Raw genomic sequence first — 15,853 nt, forward strand, 5'->3', positions numbered from 1 at the left:
TTTCCTCAACTAGTAGATCATCTAATTCTTTAACTTGGCCAGGTGGTCTATATATCACACCTACACGAGTTACTGCATGATTACCAAACTGCAACGTAACCCAAACTGACTCGATGTTTGCCTCACTAACTTGTATTAGGTTAGATTTTATTCTATCTTTCACATACAGGGCCACTCCTCCTCCTTTCTTGCCTTCTCTGTCTCTTCTGTATAAAGAGTACCCTGGTACGGTTATGTCCCAGTCATTACTTTCATTAAACCATGTCTCAGTAACAGCCACTAAATCTACATTCTCAGATGCCATTATTGACCCAAGTTCATTGATTTTATTTACCTAAACTGCGAGCATTTGTAGACAGGGCTCTGAGCTGGTCATTTCTTAACCTCTGTGCTACTGACATGTTATGGCATTGTTTCGGGGGGCAATTAGACTCATGGATTTTCACTCTTTTGCCCCCCCCCCCCCTTCCTAGTTTAAATACTCCTTAGCAAATTCTTGGAATTGTTCACTGAGTACTTTCGTTCCTTTGAGAGAAAGATGCAAACCATCTTTTTTGTACAGTTCCTATCTATTCCAAGTAGAGCTTGCTCTTGACATCATTTACTAAGCCATAAGTTGAACTCCTTAATGTGCCTCTGTTACACTCTCACCTGCCTCCGCTGACTTCCACGGGTCTTCTGCTCTGGTCTGAGATCAAGCAGAAAGGTTAGGCAGAAAGAGGCCAAGCAAGTTATAAGAATTTCTAAAGAGCAGGCAGAAGAAAAACTAGCTCAGTCTGTGAAAAAAGGGGAGAAGACATTCTTCAGATATATATAAATGAAAAAAGGAAATTAAAACAAGGAATAACTAAATTAAAAACAAAGGAAGGGAGGTATGTAGAAGAGAATAAAGGGCTAGCCGACTGCCTTAATGAATACTTCTGTTCAGTGTTTACAGATGAAAAAGAAGGAAAAGGACCTCCATTAGGGACGAAGACTAGATGAATCATTTGATGCATGTGTCTTTACAGAGGAAGAGGTTCAACATTTGCTGTCTAAAGTGAGGACAAATAAGTCACAGGGGCCTGATGGGATACACTCAAAATTATTAAAAGAGCTTAGTGGTGAGCTAGCAAAACCGTTAACAGATTTATTTAACCAATCACTGGTAACAGGAGTCGTCCCGGAAGATTGGTGTTACGCCGAGCGCTCCAGGTCCCTGCGCCTCCCCGGAGCGCTCGCGGCATTCTCCTCTCTGCGGCGCCCCGGTCAGACCCGCTGCACTGACACTGCCGGCGGGGATGCGATCCGCATAGCGGGACGCGCCCGCTTGCGGTTCGCATCCCAATCTACTTACCTGTCCCGGTCACCGGCTGTCACGTCCTGGCACGCGCGGGTCCGCTCTCTAGGGCGCGCGCGCCAGCTCTCTGAGGTTTAAAGGGCCAGTGCACCGCTAATTGGTGCCTGGCCCAATCAGTGTAATAAGCTCACCTGCTCCAGGCCTATATTACCTCACTTCCCCTTCCCTGCATTGCCGGATCTTGTTGCCCTTGTGCCAGTGAAAGCGTTCCTGTGTATGTCCCAAGCCAGTGTTCCAGACCCTCTGCCGTTGCCCCTGACTACGATCCTTGCTGCCTGCCCTGACCTTCTGCTACGTCCGACCTTGCTCTTGCTAATCCCTTGTACCGTGCCTATCTCAGCCGTCAGTTGGGGTTGAGTCGCTATCGGGTGGAACGACCTGGGGGTTACCTGCCGCTGCAAGTCCATCCCGCTTTGCGGCGGGCTCTGGTAAAAATCAGTAACCCCTTAGACTCCGTTCCCCTGGTACGGCCCACATAATCACCCCACTGACACAGAGGATCCACCACCAGTATCCTCACAGTATCCGGATCCTGACAGCCTCTGCCTATCATTCTGAACGTTATGCACAGGCAGAACTTCAGAAAATGAAGCAGAGGTTGCAAAATCCTGTACATCATTACCAAGTGTGATAAAAGATTCCTTCACCTCTGAAACTTCATTGCAAGCCATGTCATTTCTCCCTAGGTGGACAAGAACATCCACATCCCCTTCCTGCTTTACTTGCTTAACAATATTAAGAATACATCCATCTCTTCTAGCAGTAGCACCAGGGTGACATCTCGCAAAACCATTTTCCATAAGCTCCACACTTCTTATGATTGAATCACCCAGCAAGAACTACTTCCTTTCAGACTTCACTTTTTCTTTTTTGTCCTTGGCTGCAGTCTTGCATACATTAGACATAAGAGTCAATGGTTCCTCACCCTCTGTGCTTGAGCCAATATCCATGTTGCCCTTTCATTCTGAGAGTGCTGCAAATTAATTATGGAGAACCACAGACTGTGGGACATGTCCTCTATCCACAACTCTAAGTCTTCCGGAACCTATAGTAACCCATCTGCCATTTCTAGGGGTCTTCTGTGGCAGTGGCATTGCAGCAGTCCCAGCATGAGTTTGTTTAACAAATAATTTAAACATCTCAGATTTCAAAAATGCAATTTCCTGCTGCAGTAAGGAGAACTGTCTACAGATCTGACAGCATCCAAACCTCCAAAGAGTGGAACATTAAATAAATGCACAACAATTCCTGAACCAGGTCTACCATTTTAAAGAGGAGAAAAATTAAAACAAACAAATATTACCATTTTTAGAATGTATCCACCTCAAGTCTACCTCCTGACTATCTCCTGCAGTATCTCTCCAATGCACTTAGAAATAGCAGCACTTTGAATATGCAGCTAATGAATAAGGCCAGCTAATTAGTCTCTTGCAATATCTCTCCAATGCACTTAGAAATAGCAGCATTTTGAATATGCAGATAATGAATTAGGCCAGCTAATGAGTCTGTTCCTATATATACACACACTCCCTCACATGCTCCTCCCCAACAACAAATGTTGCCCCTTAACCCCTTAACCCCTTCAGGACCAAGCCCATTTTGGCCTTAAGGACCAGAGCGTTTTTTGCACATCTGACCACTGTTACTTTACATTAATAACTCTGGAATGTTTTTTAGTTATCATTCTGATTCCGAGATTGTTTTTTGGTGACATATTCTACTTTAACATAGTGGTAACATTTTATGGTAACTTGCATCCTTTCTTGGTGAAAAATCCGTAATTTTGATGAAAAATTTTGCATTTTTCTAACTTTGAAGCTTTCTGCTTGTAAGGAAAATGTATATTACGAATACATTTTTTTTTGATTCACATATACAATATGTCTACTTTATGTTTGCATCATAAAATTGACAAGTTTTTACTTTTGGAAGACACCAGAGAGCTTCAAAGTTCAGCAGCAATTTTCCAATTTTTCACAAAATTTTCAAACTCGATATTTTTCAGGGACCAGTTCAGGTTTGAAGTGGATTTGAAGGATCTTTATATTAGAAATATCCCATAAATGACCCCATTATAAAAACTGCACCCCCCAAAGTAGTCAAAATGACATTCAGTAAGTGTTTTAACCCTTTAGGTGTTTCACAGGAATAGCAGCAAAGTGAAGGAGAAAATTCTAAATCTTCATTTTTTACACTCACATGTTCTTGTAGACCCAATTTTTAAATTTTTGCAAGTGGTAAAAGGAGAAAATTTTTACTTGTGTTTGTAGCCCAATTTCTCTCGAGTAAGCGCATACCTCATATGTCCATGTAAAGTGTTCGGCGGGCGCAGTAGAGGGCTCAGAATGGAAGGAGCGACAAGGGGATTTTGGAGAGTACGTTTTTCTGAAATGGTTTTTGGGGGGCATGTTGCATTTAGGAAGCCCCTATGGTGCCAGAACAGCAAAAAAAAAAACACATGGCATACCATTTTGGAAACTAGACCCCTCGGGAAATGTAACATGGGATAAAGTGAGCCTTAATACACCACAGGTGTTTCATGACTTTTGCAAATGTAAAAAAAATAATAATAATTTTTACCTAAAATGCTTGTTTTCCCAAAAATTTTACATTTTTAAAAAGGGTAATAGCAGAAAATACCCCTCAAAATTTGAAGCCCAATTTCTCCCAATTCAGGAAACACCCCATATTGGGGTGAAAAGTGCTCTGCTGGCGCACTACATGTCTTAGAAGAGGAGTAGTCACATTTGGCTTTTTGGAAGCAAATTTTGCTCTGGGGGCATGCCGCATTTAGGAAGCCCCTATGGTGCCAGGACAGCAAAAAAAAAAAACACATGGCATACCATTTTGGAAACTAGACCCCTCGGGAAATGTAACAAGGGGTTAAGTGAACCTTTATACCCCACAGGTGTTTCACGACTTTTGCATATGTAAAAGAAAACTTTTTTTTTAACCTAAAATGCTTGTTTTCCCAAAAAATTTTACATTTTTAAAAAGGGTAAAAGCAGAAAATAGCCCCCAAAATTTGTAACACAATTTCTCCCGAGTACGGCGATACCCCATATGTGACCCTAAACTGTTGCCTTGAAATATGACAGGGCTCCAAAGTGAGAGCGCCATGCGCATTTGAGGCCTAAATTAGGGACTTGCATAGGGGTGGACATAGGGGAACTCTACGCCAGTGATTCCCAAACAGGGTGCCTCCAGCTGTTGCAAAACTCCCAGCATGCCTGGACAGTCAACGGCTGTCCGACAATACTGGGAGTTGTTGTTTTGCAACAGCTGGAGGCTCCGTTTTGGAAACGGTGGCGTACAAGACGTTTTTCATTTTTATTGGGGAGGGGGGGCTGTGTAGGGGTATGTGTATATGTAGTGTTTTTTACTTTATATTTTATTTTGTGTTAGTGTAGTGTAGTTTTTTTAGGGTACAGTCGCACGGGTGGGGGTTCACAGTAGTTTCTCGTTGGCAGTTTGAGCTGCGGCAGAAAATTTGCCGCAGCTCAAACTTGCAGCCGGATACTTACTGTAAACCTCCGCCCATGTGAGTGTACCCTGTACATTCACATTGGGGGGGGGGGGGGGGGACACATCCAGCTGTTGCAAAACTACAACTCCCAGCATGCGCTGACAGACTGTACATGCTGAGAGTTTTAGTTTTGCAACAGCTGTGACCTAACTCAGTGTTTCACAACCAGTGTGCCTCCAGCTGTTGCAAAACTGCAACTCCCAGCATGTACGGTGCATGGTGTACGGTGACTGCTGAGAGTTGTAGTTTGCAACAGCTGGAGGCACACCGGTCGTGAAACACTGAGTTAGGTAAAAAAAAAACTCTGAGTTTCACAACCATTGTGCCTTCAGCTGTTGCAAAACTACAACTCTCAGCAGTCACTGACAGCCAACGGGCAAGCTGGGAGTTGTAGTTATGCAACCAGCAGATGCACCACTACAACTCCCAGCATGCAATTTAGCTGTTTGTGCAAGCTGGGAGTTGTAGATATACAACAACTGAAGGTACACTTTCCCATAGAAAAAATGTGCCTCCAGCTGTTGCAAAACTATAAGTCCCAGCATGCCCATAAGGGAATGCTGGGAGTTGTGGTTGTCTGCCTCCTGCTGTTGCATAACTACAGCTCACCTCCTGCTGCTACAGGTCAGTCCCTCGCCGCCGCTCCTGGGGCCCCGATCCCAACATTGACGGCGGGGATCGGGGTCCCAAGCTCCCGGGGTCTTCTTCCCGCACCCGCTCACGTGCTCCGGAAGAGGGGTGGAGCGGGTTGCGGGAGTGACACCCGCAGCAGGTGCCCTGATTGGTCGGCCGGTAAACCGGCCGACAAATCAGGGCGATCGTGAGGTGGCACCAGTGCCACCTCACCCCTGCTGGGGGTAATTCCGGGTCACTGGAGACCCGATTGGAGACCCGATTGACCCGGAATCGCCGCAGAATGCTGGACTGAATTGTCCAGCGATCTGCGGCCATCACCGACATGGGGGGGGGGCATAATGACCCCCCTGGGCGATATGCCGCGATGCCTGCTGAACGATTTCAGAAGGCATCCGGCTCCAGTCCCCAACCGGCTAGCGGTGGGGACCGGAATTCCCACGGGCGTATGGATACGCCCTCGGTCCATAAGGACTCGGAATGCGGGGCGTATCCATACGCCCTATGTCCTGAAGAGGTTAAGGACCAAGGGCTTACAGGTATGCCCTGGTACTTAAGGCCAAGGGCGTACCTGTATGCCCGTGGGAATTTCGGACCCTGCCGCGCATCCTGTGGGGACCGGACCGGGATATGTCCATCCCGGCATCCCGTGCATATGCCCAGGGGGGTCCTGGGACCCCCCCCCCCCATGTCGGCGATCGCGGCAAATCGCCGGTGAATTCACAGCGGCGATTTGCAGCGATTCCGGGTCATACGGATCTCCGGTGACCCAGAAAATAAGGGGGATCGAGGTTGTCCAAGACATCCACGATCCCCCTGAAGGGATAGCAGTGAGGTAGCAGGGGTGCCACCCCTCCTATCCCTGCAACCAGAAGCAATCGACCAATAGCAGATCGGAGGCAGGGGGAGGGGGTTAACATTCGGTTCCCCCGCTCTGCCCACCCACTGTAGTCCAGGCAGAGCAGGGGAACCGACGGTGACCGTCGGAAGTCATTTACCGTCAGCGGCAATCCTCGGCGATGACGTGCGGCAGGCTCCATGGATCCTACGGAAGCCAGTGACTAGCTGCCTAGCAACATCTGGAGGGCTACAGTTTGAGACCACAATACAGTGGTCTCTAAACTGTAGCCCTCCAGATGTTGCAAAACTACAGCTCCCAGTATGCCCAGACAGCTGTTTGCTGTTTTGGCATGCTGGGATTTGTAGTTTTGCAACAGCTGGAGGGCTACAGTTTGGAGATCACTGTGCAGTGGTCTCTAAACTGTGGCCCTCTAGATCTTGCAAAACTACAACTCCCAGCATGCCCACATGGCAGTTTGTTGTCTGGGAATTCTGGGATTTGTAGTTTTGCAACATCTGGAGGGCCACAGTTTGGAGATCACTATGCAGTGGTCTTTAAACTGTAGCCCTCCAGATGTTGCAAAACTGCAAATCCCAGCATACCCAAACAGCTGTCTCAGCATGCTGGGAGTTGTAGTTGCATACCTCCAGCTGTTGTATAACTACATCTCCCAGCATGCCCTTCGGCGATCAGTACATGCTGGGAGTTGTAGTTTTGCAACAGCTGGAAGCATACTGGTTGGAAAATTCTGAGTTAGGTAACAGAACCTAACTGAAGGTTTTCCAACCAGTGTGCCTCCAGCTGTTGCAAAAGTACAACTCCCAGCATGCACGGTCTGTCAGTGCATGCTGAGAGTTGTAGTTTTGCAACAGCTAGAGTTTTGCCCCCCCATGTAAATGTACAGCATACATTCACAAAGGCGGGTTTACAGTGAGTTCCCTGCTTCAAGTTTGAGCTGCTTCAAATTTTCCACCGCAGCGCAAACTCCTAGCAGGAAACTTACCGTAAAACTCCGCCAGTGTGAATGTACCCTAAAAACACTACACTACACTAACACATAATAAAGGGTAAAACACTACATATACACTCCCTTACACTGTCCCCCCAATAAAAAAGAAAATTGTACGGCAGTGTTTCCAAAATGGAGCCTCCAGCTGTTGCAAAACAACAACTCCCAGCATTTCCGGACAGCCACTGACTGTCCAGGCATGCTGGGGGTTTAGCAACAGCTGGAGACACCCTGTTTGGGAATCACTGGTGCAGAATACACCTATGTCCACCCCTATGCAATCCCTAATATAGTCCTCAAATGTGTATGGCGCTCTCTCACTTCGGAGCCCTGTCGTATTTCAAGGCAACAGTGTAGGGCCACATATGGGGTATTTCCGTACTCGGGAGAAATTGCGTTACAAATTTTGGGGGGCTTTTTCTCCTTTTACCCCTTGTCTCTCTTACCCCTTATGAAAAGGGGGTCCACCCCTTATGAAAAGAGAGTCTACAGAAGCCTGTTAGTGTAAAAAAAATACAAAATTTACACTAACATGCTGGTGTTGCCTCATACTTTTTATTTTCACAAGTGGTAAAAGGAAAAAAAACACCCCCAAAATTTGTAAAGCAATTTCTTCTGAGTACGGAAATACCCCATAAGTGGGCATAAAAAATGCTCTGCAGACGCACAACAAGGCTCAGGAGTGAGAGTGCACTTTGTACATTTGAGGCCTAAATTGGTGACTTGCACAGGGGTGGCTGATTTTACAGTGGTTCTGATATAAACGCAAAAAAAAAAAAATACCCACTTGTGACCCCATTTTGGAAACTACACCCCACATGGAACATAACAAGGGGTATAGTGAGCCTTAACACCACATAGGTGTTTCAAAAATTTTCATTAACCCCTTAAGGACACAGGGTTTTTCAGTTTTTGCACTTTCGTTTTTTCCTCCTTACCTTTTAAAAATCATAACCCTTTAAATTTTCCACCTAAAAATCCATATTATGGCTTATTTTTTGCGTCACTAATTCTACTTTGCAGTGACATTAGTCATTTTACCCAAAAATTCACGGCGAAACAGGAAAAAAAATCATTGTGCGACAAAATCAAAGCAAAAACGCCATTTTGTAACTTTTGAGGGCTTCCGTTTCTACGCAGTGCATATTTCTGTAAAAATGACACCTTATCATTATTCTGTAGGTCCATACGGTTAAAATGGTACCCTACATAGGTATGATCTTGTTGTACTTCGGAAAAAAATCATAACTACATGCAGGAAAATGTATACGTTTAAAAATGTCCTCTTTTGACCCCTATAACTTTTTTATTTTTACACATACAGGGCGGTATGAGGACTGATTATTTTACGCCGTGATCAGAAGTTTTTATCGGTACCATTTTTGTTTTGATCAGACTTTTTGATCACTTTTTATTCATTTTTTAATGGTATAAAAAGTGACCAAAAATACGCTTTTTTGGACTTTGGAATTTTTTTTGCGTGTACGCCATTGACCGTGCGGTTTAATTAACGATTTATTTTTATTGTTCGGATATTTATACACGCAGCGATATCACATATGTTTACTTTTATTTTTATTTACACTGTTTTATTTTTTTTATGGGAAAAGGGGGGTGATTCAAACTTTTATTAGGGAAGGGGTTAAATGACCTTTATTAACACTTTTTTTTAAACTTTTTTTTTGCAGTGTTATAGCTCCCATAGGGACCTATAACACTGCATACACTGATCTCTCATGCTGATCACTGGCGTGTATTAACACGCCTGTGATCAGTGTTATCGTCGCTTGACTGCTCCTGCCTGGATCTCAGGCATGGAGCAGTCAATCGTCGATTGGATACCGAGGAGGCAGGTAAGGGCCCTCCCGGTGTCCTGTAAGCTATTCAGGATGCCGCGATTTCACCGCGGCAGTCCCGAACAGCCCAACTGAGCAGCCAGGTTACTTTCACTTTCATTTCAGACGCAGCGGTCAGCTTTGATCGCCGCGTCTGAAGGGTTAATACAGAGCATCACTGCGATCGGTGATGTCCTGTATTAGCCGCGGGTCCCGTCCGTTGATAGCCGCCAGGACCGACCCGATATGACGCGGGGACACAGCGTGACCCCGCGGCATATCGCGTGAGCCAGCAGAGGACGTACATATACGTCGTTCGTCATTAAGGGGTTAAAGTTGGATGGGAAAATGAAAAAAATGTTTTTACTAAAATGCTGGTGTTACCATAATTTTTTAATTTTCACAATGGAAAATAGGAAAAAAAAGCCCCCCAAAATTTATAACCCCATTTCTTTTGAGTAAGAACATACCCCATATGTGGAAGTAAAGTGCTCTGTGGGCGAACTACAATGCTCAGAAGAGAAGGAGCGCCATTGTGCTTTTGGATAGAAAATGTGTCCGGAATTGAAGGCCATGTGTGTTTACAAAGCCCCCATAGTGCCAGAACTGTACCTCTTGTTACGTTCCTTGAGGGGTGTAGTTTACAAAATAGTATGCCATGTGTGGGGTTTTTGCGGTTCTTGCACAATATGAGGCTATAGGTGGAAAAGATAAGCAGAGCTTCCCATTGAGTAGTATTGTATGGTGATGCGAGTATTATTGCATTTAATAAACTGCTCACCTTTGGTTGTTGTGTTTTAAAAGACACAACAACTTGTAGCGCATTGGGATATAGTTCTCGGTGGTGCTGCCTCCCGGTAGTCGGCGTCACGGATCCTCCCAGCCGAATGAGTGTAGGTAGGTGGGTAGGCAAAAAACCCAGGTACCTGGCGCGATCCACTGAAGAAGGACTTAGTCCAAGCAGATGGTATTTTGAGGTAAGTTTAATAACCAAAAGGAACACTATGCCTTTTGGTTATTAAAATTACCTCAAAATACCATCTGCCAGAGGAAAGGCCATACAATACAACCAAATACAGGAAATTCGTAACTCAGTATCAGGTATCATGGCCTCAGAGAGGGTCTGTGGAAGAACACACCAAAGGAATCACCTACAGAGGAGAGGTCCCACCCGAAGGCCATGTTAAGGTTAACCCAACTACAGTATCCCAGTAAGAACGTGTAGCATAACATAAAAAGACATTAAGCCAAGGGCAAAAAGATATCAATCATGAGGAGAAATGAACAGTGCAAATATCCGCAGTCCTGAGACAGCAACAACTCTGAAGTCCCAAATATTCTCAGGGGGGGGGGGTGTCAGCTGCAAGACCCGGAGAATCAGCTTGAGGAGCCAATCGACCACTTCTTGGGTGCCTCGCACACACAGGTTGCCACACCGGTGGCCGGGGAGGAGGTGGGGAACTCAGGCCCCAGTCCTGGAGTTGGGGGACTGGTATGTCCAAAGTAGTACAAAAGTCTGCCAAGTCCGTGAAGGACAACAGCACTGCAGAGCGTCCATCTTTCCTAGCCTGTAAGGTGAACGGGAAGGCCCATCTATACTGTATCTGTGCAAAACACAGAGTACATAAGAGAGGCTGCAGCAACCTCCGTTTGCGCAGTGTGATCCATGAGAGGTCCTGGTACAGCTGGATAGGGGCGCCATCAAAATCAAAGTGCTTGAGAGAGCGGGACTTAGCCATGATCCTCTCTTTCAACTGAAAATCCGTCACACACCATATGACATCTCTAGGTGGGCTCCCAGTCAGACGAGGTCGTAGGGCTCGATGAGCTCGATCCAATTTAACCTTGTGGGATGAGGGTTCCCCCAAGATCATGTTGAAAATTGCCTCCAAGGTAAAGTGGATGTCTTCAGCCTGCATAGTCTCCGGGAGCCCCCGTACTCGAATGTTATCATGCCGACCCCTATTATCAAGGTCCTCCAGATGAGAATGCATATCATTGAGGAAATCAGTTTGGGCTGACATGGAACCCTGGAGCTGTGCTACGTAGGATCTGGTGAAATCGTGAGCCCCTTCCAATTCATCCACCCTGCTAGAGACATGCTGAAGGTCCTTATGCATCGTGGCAATCTCCGCCCTGCAGGCCTCTTTAACTTCAGTAATCAATGCCTTAAAATCGTCCTTATAGGGGAGATGAGAGAGAAGCTGACTGTCCATAGACAAAGTGGCAGAGGCAGGGATGCCAGAACAAGCAATATCAGAGCCACTATCCAAGTCCAGGCGGCCCACCACCATGTCAGGGGACCCTGGCGATCCAAGGGCCAAGGAGGGGCACAACAGGGGTACCACCTCAGGGCCTCCCCCTGAGGGTCGATGTGAGGCCATGAGTCTCTGCGGTTCAGGAGAGGAGGTAGATATCTCTGCAAGGGCAACAGGTGACCCGCTATCCTCTACAGACTCTGACTGGGTGGACGCAGCAGGCCAAACCGTGGGGTCTTCAGTCCCACAATCACAGGAGGGGGAGGCTGAGCAATGTGTAGCCAGCAGAAGCTCAGTGGAGAGCCCCCTCATGACTGAGGAGGGGCTCCTCTCTATGGAACGCTCCTGCAAGAGACCCGGAGTATGGAGGAACTGGGAGCAGGGCACAGGCTGTTATGGAGGAGGAGAAGTCCGGATCCTGCTGTGGTTGCACGGCCACTCGTACTGCCGGCTCATCTCCGGGACAAAGAGGAGCACAGATCAGGCGTGCGCCAGGGAGCTTACCCAGGTCAGGGGACCGCTGAGGGAAACGGTAAGGTGAGGTGCTCTGGTGTCCGGGGGTCCGTTCTGGGCTGCGGCACTAACTTCAGCGCAGTGTATCACTGCAGCTCCCACCGAACGGGAGCGCAATGCTCGCACGGGTGCAGGCGAAACCGGCAGGGAGGCCGGGGCCGAGGCAGGGGCCTCGCTGAAGTACCGGGCGATCCCACCGGTGGCAGATAAAGGTGCGTGTCTGGTCTGCGGAGTCTTCTTACGCCTGCGGGCACCCCTCCTCCTGAGTGGAAGCACTTTGGGTGGCTAATAGAGCAAATTAGAATGCCACAGGGTACGGAGCTCTCAGATCAGTCCGGCATCTTCGGCTCCATTTGCGGGGTATTTCTAATATGAAGGCCCTTCAAATCCACTTCAAAACTGAACTGATCCCTGAAAAATTCAGATTTTGAAAATTTTGAGAAAAATTGGAAAATTGCTGCAGAACTTTGGAGCCCTCTGATGTCTTCCAAAAGTAAAAATATGTCAACTTTATGATGCAAACATAAAGTAGACATATTGTATATGTGAATCAATATATAATTTATTTGGTATGTCTATTTTCCTTACAAGCAGAGAGCTTCAAAGTTAGAAAAATGCTAAATTTTAAATTTTTTCATCAAATTTTGGCATTTTTTCACCAAGAAATGATGCAAGTATCAACAAAAATGTACCACTAACATAAAGTAGAATATGTCAAGAAAAAACAATCCCGGAATCAGAATGAAAAGTAAAAGCATCCTAGAGTTATTAATGCTTTGGTCAGATGTGCAAAAAACACTCTGGTCCTTAAGGAGAAAATTAGCTTGGTCCTTAACACCTTAAAGGGGCAGTCCAGTGGTGAAAAACTTATCCCCTATCCTAAGGATAGGGGATAAGTTTGAGATTGCGGGGGGTCCGACCGCTGGGGCCCCCTGCGATCTCTCTGTACGGGGGCCAGGCTCTCTGGCCAGATAGCGGGTGTCGACCTCCGCACGAAGTGGCGGCCGACACGCCCCCTCAATACATCTCTATGGCAGAGCCGGAGATTGCTGAAGGCAGCGCTTCGGCTCTGCCATAGAGTTGTATTGAGGGGCATGTCGACTGTCGCTTCGTGCGGAGGTCGACACGCCCCCTTCCCACGGGCTGTCAGGGCTCCGTACAGGAGATCGCAGGGGGCCCCAGCGGTCGGACCCCCCGCGATCTCAAACTTATGCCCTATCCTTAGGATAGGGGATAAGTTGTTCACACTGGGTTCACCACTGGACTACTCCTTTAACCCCTTAACGACGCAGGACGTATATTTACGTCCTGTGCCGGCTCCCACGATATGAAGCGGGATCGCGCCGCGATCCCGCATCATATCGCGTCGGTCCCGGCGCTAATCAACGGCCGGGACCCGCGGCTAATACCACACGTCGCCGATCACGGCAATGTGCGGTATTAACCCTTTAGAAGCGGCGGTCAAAGCTGACCGCCGCTTCTAAAGTGAAAGTGAAAGTGACCCGGCTGCTCAGTCGGGCTGTTCGGGACCGCTGCGGTGAAATCGCGGCGTCCCGAACAGCTGATCGGACAACGGGAGGGCTCTTACCTGCCTCCCCGGTGTCCGATCGACGAATGACTGCTCCGTGCCTGAGATCCAGGCAGGAGCAGTCAAGCGCCGATAATGCTGATCACAGGCGTGTTAATGCACGCCAGTGATCAGCATAGGAGATCAGTGTGTGCAGTGTTATAGGTCCCTATGGGACCTATAACACTGCAAAAAAAATGTAAAAAAAAAGTGTTAATAAAGGTCATTTAACCCCTTCCCTAATAAAAGTTGAATCACCCTCCTTTTCCCATAAAAAAAATAAAACAGTGTAAAAAAAATAAAAAATAAACATATGTGGTATCGCCGCGTGCGTAAATGTCCGAAATATAAAAATATATCATTAATTAAGCCGTACGGTCAATGGCGTACGCGCAAAAAAATTCCAAAGTCCAAAAAAGCTTATTTTGGTCACTTTTTATACCATTAAAAAATGAATAAAAAGTGATCAAAAAGTCCGATCAAAACAAAAATCATACCGATAAAAACTTCAGATCACGGCACAAAAAATTAGTCCTCATACCGCCCTGTACGTGGAAAAATAAAAAAGTTATAGGGGTCAGAAGATGACATTTTTAAACGTATAAATTTTCCTGCATGTAGTTATGATTTTTTCCAGAAGTGCGACAAAATCAAACCTATATAAGTAGGGTATCATTTTAACCGTATGGACCTACAGAATAATGATAAGGTGTAATTTTTACCGAAATATGCACTGCGTAGAAACGAAAGCCCCCAAAAGTTACAAAATGGCGAGTTTTTTTTCGATTTTGTCGCACAATGATTTTTTTTCCCGTTTCGCCGTGCATTTTTGGGTAAAATGACTAATGTCACTGCAAAGTAGAATTGGTGACGCAAAAAATAAGCCATAATATGGATTTTTAGGTGGAAAATTGAAAGGGTTATGATTTTTAAAAGGTAAGGAGGAAAAAACGAAAGTGCAAAAACGGAAAAACCCTGAGTCCTTAAGGGGTTAAGGACCCGGCCATTTTGTGCACATCTAACCACTGTCACTTTAAGCATTAATAACTCTGGGATGCTTTTACCTTTCATTCTGATTCTGAGCTTGTTTTCTCGTGATATATTCTACTTTATATTAGTGGTAAAATTTTGTCGATACTTGCATCATTTCTTGGTGAAAAATTCAAAAATTTGATTTTTTTAACTTTGAAGCTCTCTGCTTATAAGGAAATGGATATTCCAAATAAATTATATATTGATTCACATATACAATATGTCTGCTTTATGTTTGCATCATAAAGTTGACATGTTTTTACTTTTGGAAGACATCAGAGGGCTTCAAAGTATAGCAGAATTTTCCAAATTTTCACAGAATTTTCAAAATCGAAATTTTTCATGGACCAGTTGAGTTTTGAAGTGGATTTGAAGGGCCTTCTTATTAGAAATACCCCATAAATGAACCCCATTATAAAAACTGCACCCCTCAAAGTATTCAAAATGACATTCAAAAGGTTTGTTAACCCTTTAGGTGTTTCACAGGAATAGCAGCAAATTGAAGGAGAAAATTAAAAATCTTCATGTTTTACACTGGCATGTTCTTGTAGACCCAGTTTTTTTACTTTTGCAAGTGGTAATAGGAGAAAAAGCCAACAAAATTTGGAACCCAATTTCTCTTGAGTAAGGAAATACCTCATATGTGTATGTCAAGTGTTCGGCGGGCGCAGTGGAGGGCTCAGAAGGGAAGGAGCGACAATGGGATTTTGGAAAGTGAATTTTGCTGAAATATTTTTGGGGGGGCATGTCGCATTTAGGAAGCCCCTATGGTGCCAGAACAGCAGAAAAACCCCTACATGGCATACCATTTTGGAAACTACACCCCTCAAGGCACAAAACAAGGGGTCCAGTGAGCCTTAACACCCCACAGGTGTTTGACGACTTTCCGTTAAAGTCGGATGTGTAAATGGGAAAAAAAATGTTTTCACTTAAGTGCAGTTTTTCCCCAAAATTTTATATTTTTACAAAAGGTAATGGGAGAAAATGCCCCCCCAAATTTGTAACCCCATCTCTTCTGAGTATGGAAATACCCCATGTGTGGACGTCAAGTGCACTGGGGGCGCACTACAATGCTCAGAAGAGAAGGAGTCACATTTGGCTTTTGGAATGCAAATTTTGCTGAAATGGTTTTTGGGGGGCATGTCGCATTTAGAAAGCCCCTATGGTGCCAGCACAGCAAAAAAACAACACATGGCATATTATTTTGGAAACTGCACCCCTCAAGGAATGTAACAAGGGGTATAGTGAGCCTTAACACCTCACAGGTGTTTCACGACTTTTTGTTAAAGGGGTTCTCCGG

General features: G+C 45.7%; 1 protein-coding gene across 12 annotated transcripts in view; it reads right to left on the reverse strand.

Moving 5' to 3' along the window:
* The window catches only part of LOC130368427 (zinc transporter ZIP1-like), a 108,692-nt gene that overhangs the window by 47,593 nt on the left and 45,246 nt on the right, over positions 1-15,853 (reverse strand). The gene's annotated exons all lie outside the window — the stretch shown is intronic.

The sequence above is a fragment of the Hyla sarda genome, chromosome 4 (genome assembly GCF_029499605.1).
Source record: "Hyla sarda isolate aHylSar1 chromosome 4, aHylSar1.hap1, whole genome shotgun sequence".
NCBI lineage: Eukaryota > Metazoa > Chordata > Amphibia > Anura > Hylidae > Hyla > Hyla sarda.